General features: G+C 37.4%; 1 pseudogene; it reads right to left on the minus strand.

Annotated features, from left to right (window-relative positions):
- Positions 1 to 6,235: 6,235 nt before the first annotated feature.
- On the minus strand, positions 6,236 to 8,146 carry LOC111392547 (annotated as a pseudogene).

Genomic DNA, 8,146 nt, shown 5'->3' on the forward strand with positions numbered 1-8,146 from the left:
TTTACTTTGTGTTTTATTTATATCATCTTTTCATTTCATTGGGCTTGTCTAGTGGGTTTGGTCCAATCCCCCTTATCTTTAGGGTTTTTGTTTTCACTATTTAAACGTAATTGGGATAGTTGATGATTATAATGAACTGAAATTAGTTGTCTGCTCCTAAAATTTCTCAAAACGATGTTTTCCAATTTTAATCCTTTTATCTAGATAACATCGTAATCCAAGTTCTACAATCCCTAATTCAACTTAAATTCCATTCACTCCAGCAATCCTCTAATTAACCCATTTCCACGAAGCCCAACACATTACCCAATAATTGAACCCAAAACATCAAAACAACAAACCCTAGCCCATTATATACAATACCCAACCAAGTCCAATACATCCAAGCCCATTACCTTTCTCCAACTCGTGTTTATCTTCCTCCCCGTCAATATTCTAGAGGCCGAATTCTCTACGACATCGGCGCTGCCGCTTCCCGCCGGTACCCAACCTGCCACTACTCCTGCTGACACCACCCACGCCGACGACGTCACTCTCCTACACTGTCGAAATCACGATCGTAGCCTTGCAGCAACTAGCCACTATCTCGATTTCTTCTCTACACACCACCACTTAAGAACCCACAGTCACCACCAGTTATATATTTCCCGACCATCTCCACATATAAAAGCCACAGTCACGACACTTTCCTCCCCACTAGCGGGATAACCTCAACTTCTCCCAACATTATATACTCAGCAAAGCCCAATTCAACCACTGCCAAGAGCTACAAATCTTCATCATCTGCCTCAACACCTATCGCCAACCTAGTCTTCTGCATCAATTGTCGTTTGCATTCCTGCCGCCTCCACCGCCGACAGTCACGTTTCCATTGTCGACATTGGTCATAGTTGCGGTCCAACCTGCTTGCTCACACCATCACCGCATCAGAGGGACATTTATCACCAAAATCACTGCACTGTTACTTTTCAGGGGACAATTGGAATGATTTCAGGAGTCGAAAACATTTGACACGAAGGAAAGGAAACAAGCATACCTAGGGCTCACGCGTCATAATTTCGTCAACTAAACAGTAGGGAGTCCTTGATCTCTATTTATTATTGGTTTATGCTACTGCTTCATTGTAAGATTTCATCAATTAAAATCTTTGTATTGCTGTTGTCTTTATAATTTTAGCCTTAAAGCCCCACTTGATCGGAACTATTGAACGAATTGGCTTCCCATTGTTCCCCACTTATCAACGTGTTTGGAGAATTTGACTAGTGTTTGACCTCTTACTTTTCTATTTTACATGTACCAACGGTATTAGCTTGCTTTGGATTTATTTAATCCCAAAATTTAAAATTAAAAAAAAAGGGTTTAAGTTGTTATTTTTCGTTGCTTGCACTTATTGTTCATTAATCTCTCTATTACACGTCATTTATATGTTAATACAGTGCATGCATAATGGTCAATGGGTCATCTTGTCACTTCTAGTTTCAGTACCTAAACATGGATCCTTTACAATTTGATGTATTCACTAGACAATTAGCTTAACTTGCCACTAGCCAGCAACACTTACAAATTGAATTAGCGGCTGTACAAATTGAGATGGCTGCTACTTGTGAAAAGAGCAGAGATCTAGCTGCTAGTGTGAACAATTTTAAGCAAATCCCTTATTCGACTGATGTTAATAATTCTAAAGTGTACCACAATAGACAATATTGTCGTCGACAAGGAGATCAAAAATATTTTTAACACGATCATAAGGATAGGGATCAGGTTCGTGAACGAGAGCAAGGCCATGGTCGTCATGATACTCATTCTCTTCCTTGTCATAAAGAGCGTTTCTTTAGAGATATTAAATTAGATACTCCTACTTTTGATGGTTCCTTAGATCATGAAATTTTTACCCAATGGAACACTCTTACACAATGGAATTGGCTAGTCATTGAATACATTGCTCAATTTGAGGAATTTCGAATAAAATGTCATATCGTTGAGGATGAGGCCCTAACTTTGAGTAGGTTTATACAAGGTCTAAGAGATGAACTTAGACGTGAGCTTTTCTTTCGAGTCGTCACTACCCTTGATCATGCTTACTCTTTAACTCGAGATTATGAGTTACTTATTAGTACTCCATATGAAAACCACGATCACCATCGTCTACCAATCTTGTCATCGCTGCCTCCTCTTAAGTCTATTAGAAGACCTCTCGTCTAATGTTCCTCCAGTGTTGGAAAATAAAAGTGAAATTTCTGAAATTGCAAGAGCTTCTTCTCATTTGCAATGCTTCAACTGTAAGAACTTTGGCCACATCTCTTTTAAATGTTCTAGCCGAGTTTTAGTCATTGAAGAACAAAAGAATATAAGAGATGAGCAGTTAGAAGATCAAGCCTATGACCCTAAACTTGAAGAATGTGATAGCTTAAATGATATTGAGGACACTTCCTTAGGTAGTTTTCAGACATTTCCTATGAATCTAAGCTTTGTAGCCCTTACACTCGGTACCTCTCAGTCAAATGCTATATATCGTACTCTTATCCAACCCAGTGGTCTTGATGATTTGTGTAATCATGCCATTTTCAAGGAAAATATTGGGGTTTGGAATTTGATCCTCTCAACAATTCAAATTGTATATAACAATTTTGTGGATTGGTCTATAAGTACGAGTTTCGTTAAAGTTATTCATAGTTACAAGTCTATGAAGCCTTTAGACCTTATTCTAATGTCCCCATATGCTAGTATGGCTATGTCAGCTGAGGTATTTGTACATCATCTTCATGACTTACATATTGAGATCAATAAATAACTTGAAACAAGTAATGCATTATATAAACTTCAAGCTCATTGGCATAAGCGAAATTTTGTATTTAATTTTGAGGATTATGTTATATTGCAAGCCTATAGTACTGATCCTTGTGAAATTTTAAAGCATGTTGGTTCAAATATATGTGTCATTGATCTTTTATCACATTGTGACCACCACTTTATTTTAACCGTTAAGGACTTCGTTGCTTACAAAGGCTATTTAACCCCTCTAATGATCATTTTCCACTTCCACATGGGAAATTCTACACTGATTCTTTTGCTGTCTACTTCAATATCATCTATCACAGCACACAAAGATAATACTGATATTATTTTAGATGATCAGATCGTGTTGACTAATGATAAAGAGATTCAATGCTTTCTTGTTCATTGGGTGGATCGACTTGATTCTAATAGTACATGGATCCCCAGAAAGAGAGTTCAACAGTGTGATCCAGATTCGTTGGAGTCAACAAGACTTTCCTATGCCCAGGTCATCTTGGTCAGATCTTATGCTTGGGGATAATTTTCAAATGGCATTGTCATTATTTGTTGAGTTTCGATATTTGGTTTGTTAGAAAGTTCGTCCCTCATGATAGATCTATCCACTCGACGGGATCAATTTCTCTCCCACATCGGGACAGTTGATGCTGATATCAGCCCAATTATTTTACTTACTTCATGTTTTATTTATTGATTTTTTTTATTTCATTGGACTTGTCTAGTGTGTTTGGCCCAAGCCCTCATCTTTTGGGTTTTTGTTTTTACTAATTAAATCTAGTTGTTCACGTAATTGGGATAGTTGATGATTATAATGAATTGAAATTGGTTGTGGTGTCTCCTCCTTCTCCCTTGAATTTATGTTTCTTCTCTGATTTCTCCCCCCATTCTCTCTAGTTCTCCTTTCTTTCTTGCTATTTGCTTATTTATCCTGTATCAAGAACTCTGGTCGAATTATGCATTTCTCAAGTGAATCTGTTAATATCATCTGTTGGGTTTTAATACCCAATGAAAGTATGATGTAAATGTCAGAATATAATTTCACAGAACTTGGTCAATGGCGAAATGATTACCAACCACCAAGTCCAAAGGCTCGACTCGAAAACAACGTGAACCATTGGAAATAGTTTAAGAAATTAATGTTGCTCACGGCCTATATATTTACCTATTGAATACTTTGAATCTTGGCCCATTTAACCCTTTTATTGGTCTAACTAAAGCCTAACATATCCTATATGTGTGTGTGTGTGTGTGTTGCTTTCGACCTAACTATTTTGTGTGCACTTTGTATGAGAAAGAGAGAAAAACGTGGCTGCATTGAGAGACCAAAAACCAGTTACCTTTTTTTGAGTATGCCTCCCTTTTGTGCCCTCTTTTGTTAGTTTGCCATTGTGCCTTTGTGGTTACAAATCGACACCGTTATCTTGTCTTTTGTGAGTAAGATTGAGAAGCAACTGAGGTAAATATATTCGTTATGGATTGGAGCCGTTTGGATTGGTTGTTTGATAGAGAAAAATGACGTGAAACTGAGCCCCGAAAAACATCATTTAGAATATCTTTGGAGCAAACTTCATGACAATTGGTATTAGAACTCGTAGGTGGTCGATTTGGCTAAAAAAAATTGACCAAAAATCGGCAGAATCGAAGCAGAAAGCATATCGAAAAACTATTCGAAAATTGGATCTATTTTCTTAATTTTTTGTTAGACCACTCACCTAGTGAACGAACGGAGACCATTGGCGTCACATGCAAGCTAAGGTGGTCCCAACGGTTAGGCGCGTGTCACCGGCGGCAGCACGTGGTGACCACACGCAGAGGCTTTACGCGGCTTGTGAGGGCGCATCGTCTGGGAGTGAAAGAATGTTTTGAACACGTAACTATAACAAGTTGATCAGACTCAAAAGTCTCGCAAAACTATATTCTAAGTTGAAACTCGTTAAGCAATGGAAGTAAAAAGTAGACAACAGGGGGTGGGGGCTTTGATTTTGTTTGTCAATTTTGTACAAGTTGATAAATCATCAAAAGTCTGGGCATAGGCATCTTGCCTTTTGGGAACCATCAAGCCCTCCTTGTCTCATAAAGTTTCTAAGACGCGTTATTTCAATGTACAACTTTAACGTCAACTAGGATGTCTGTTGTTAGCAGCTCAAAAAAAGCTATATCTCCAGTCAGCAAGCGCAGCCTAGAAATCTCAGGCAACAAATCTATTATAGGAAGCTGCATCAGTCTAGTCTAGGGTATATAGTTGCAAATTGACTACCTGGTTTATGTGTTCATGGACAGGTCATTGCTTTTCCACCTGAACCTATTGATTCAGACTGAAGCAATTTCCATGATGCTTAGCCTAAAATCAAGAGCATCCAGTGGAACAATTTGCAAGTTAGAAGAAATTCAACAGTGCACAGTGACAAAGGTGGCTTTTCAAATATCCACATGATGTTCGGCCACAAAACTATAAAATGTCTACAGATTCAAATATTTCCAAAAAAGAGAACCCCACTTTCCAATCTTTGATTAAGAATAAATTTCATTAATGTGTGTAAAGGGGGTTCAATTCATATGTGCAAAGAGAAACAAACTACATGAGATTGGACAGCATAGTCAGGAATCAGGATATTATAAGGACCATGTAGCACAGACAAAACACTTCACATAGAATCTGCACAGACAAAAATCTTCACATAGAATCATTCTTTACCCATATGTTCCTAGATCAGATGCCATTTTATATCATTTCCATTTTTATTCGTGGAGTGTGGGGTGAGGTAGAATCACTTTACCAGAAAGCTCCAGCTACTACAAACAGAGTCATAAAGATAAACAGCCCACTCCACACTCCAGCAAGTCCAAACAAGGGAGAAGCTACCAGTACAAAACTGAAGAGATCAGTCCATTGAGCTACTGTTCATCAAAATTAGATACAGCTCAAGAAATGATAAGTATAACCGCTTAACTATTTCAATTGAGTTAAATCATATATTTAGTGGAAACTAAGAGCCTCTCCTTTTGTGAGCGTTGAGGGTATTTTGTGGAGGAATTAGGACTTGGTATGTAATACTTTTTTGTATTCTCCTTTTGTCCTCTGGTGAAGTTCTTCATTTTTTGCACGTGAAGGTACGCAAAGTACCAAACCAGTTAAACTTCTTCTATTCTTTCTTTTTAGCCATAAGAGTATTGTGTCCTGTATAATCCTCCTATCAGATAAGCCGTTAATTCTATAGCAGATTTGCTAAATGTTCGGTATTTTCCATTTTTCCTCAATACAAGTAAGCAGATATTTTCCTCTTGATTTTGGAAGTTACACAAGTTCAAAGTCAAAGCTTAAACATGATAAATATTTTTCATGCTAGTAAAAGTGGAATCTTAACTTGTTCTTTACAAATAAAACTTCTACAAATTCACCACAAATTATGGAAAACAAAATCAGCTCGTCTAAAAGCTCAAGTTAATAGAAAAGGTACACATGTTTTTTATTTATATTTCATCTTAACACAGGCCTCCTCAAGTGCAAGCCAAGTTCACTTTTAGTGAAAGACTGGACATGCACACAATATTTAGATATGTAGCTTCATGAATTGAACTCAAGACATTTGCTCTCATATCACATTAAATCTCCTGTGTAAAAGCTTAAACTGTTAAACAATGGGACATCCAAAACGCCAGTTTCGATGGATGTTGCTGTACTTAATAATATAAGCATACAAAATTTCATTCTAGGCATCAAGTACTCCTGGAAGGCACCAATGAGCACAATCAGCGTAACTTCTAGGATTCAACATTTGCTCTTCAGTTATAGCCACCCTTTGCTTTTTGTAGATAGATGGATGAGCATCTTTTCGATACTCTGAAAGCTATGTTATGTTGAGCATTCATACCTGCAAATCTCTTGATTTTAATTCCTCGATGGAGCTTTCTACCATTCTCATCATCTTCTGATTTGTCACTTTCAAGTAGCCTTTTCTAGAAAACTGGTTCTGTTTCTTTATAGCAGTTTTGATTTGCACTAGTGCCCCATTCATCATCTCTGTAAATATTAAATATCACATGAGCTATGATATTTGAAGCATTGACATGAACCAAGATTGGTTTAATTTTTATTACAGCCATAAAAGTAAAAATTTACAAAAAAATATATTATATACCTTGGGTGAGCTGGGGACATGCTAACGAAGTATAGCTGTGTCTTGCTTCTATTAACATTGGTTTCCAATTCCAACCAATCTGACCATGTCTTTAGAGCCATTACATAATTTCTTAACATGTCTATTTCTTTGTAGATTCCATCAGGGCATTCAAATGATCCCCCACCTGATTAATGTTACAGAATAAGCTATGTCATTTAATGCTATCACAAATTTTGGAGCAAAAGATTCTAGTTTCATGAATTTCTTGATGGTAGCTGTTCGATTAATTCACTTACAGAACCTTCATTGTAGGCCTTATCCACCAAAGCTATGTGTTGAAGATGATAATATCTGCATCAGTCCAATGCCTAGCATGTTTCTCTATTGCCTGAACTCTAACAATTCGGTCTGGTAAACTGTGGTTCACCAGATCATCTGAGTTGGATTCGACTAGCAAAGGGGACCAATGGAAATCAATGGAGCTATTGTATTCTTGAACTTCATGCAATTTCACAATTTAATAACATCATTGGAGACAGTGCAACCTAATTGATTAACCTTTTGGGGTAGAACCCAGAGTCCCAAAAAATACTAACTGTGCAAAACGATTAAAAGCAAATACCAAATGTGAAGCAGTTTGAGCTCACAATGGCCGTGAAGGTGAATAAATTGCCAATTATCTGTCTTGATTTAGATGATGATGATTCCACCGAGCAGACCAGTGAATCCCATTGATTTCTGTTCATTGAATCGCCAATGAACACAAGCCTCTTACTCCTTAACCTGTTTACAAACTTGTGGTGTTGAACCTTTGCAACGCGAATAGATTTGGATATTTCAGAGTTCGAATTCATATATGAGCAGAAAACCATAACATTTTCATAGCAGAGTGCATACCTTGGGAGATCACACTGGTAAGGCTGCCACTTCCAGTTCTGATACTTCAAGTCCTTCCTGCCATACTTTTCGCAACCAAACTCGTTCGCCAAAAACAAGCATTTTCGCTCTTTGTACAGAGGGTAAGACTGGTTATCAAATACCCATTTTCCGCTAAACAAGTTACATTCTGATGACGAGTCATTCTTTGGTGTCTGAGCTTCTACTTCTACCACCCACTGCTTATTTTCTGTAACTTTCATGTATATGCCAATAATGAGAAAAAGCACAATGGGAAGAGCCACAAGAGAGAGATAATTGAATTTTATTCCAGCAATATGATTTGCATTAGCCAT

Source organism: Olea europaea, unplaced genomic scaffold, assembly GCF_002742605.1.
Source record: "Olea europaea var. sylvestris unplaced genomic scaffold, O_europaea_v1 scaffold939, whole genome shotgun sequence".
Lineage (NCBI taxonomy): Eukaryota > Viridiplantae > Streptophyta > Magnoliopsida > Lamiales > Oleaceae > Olea > Olea europaea.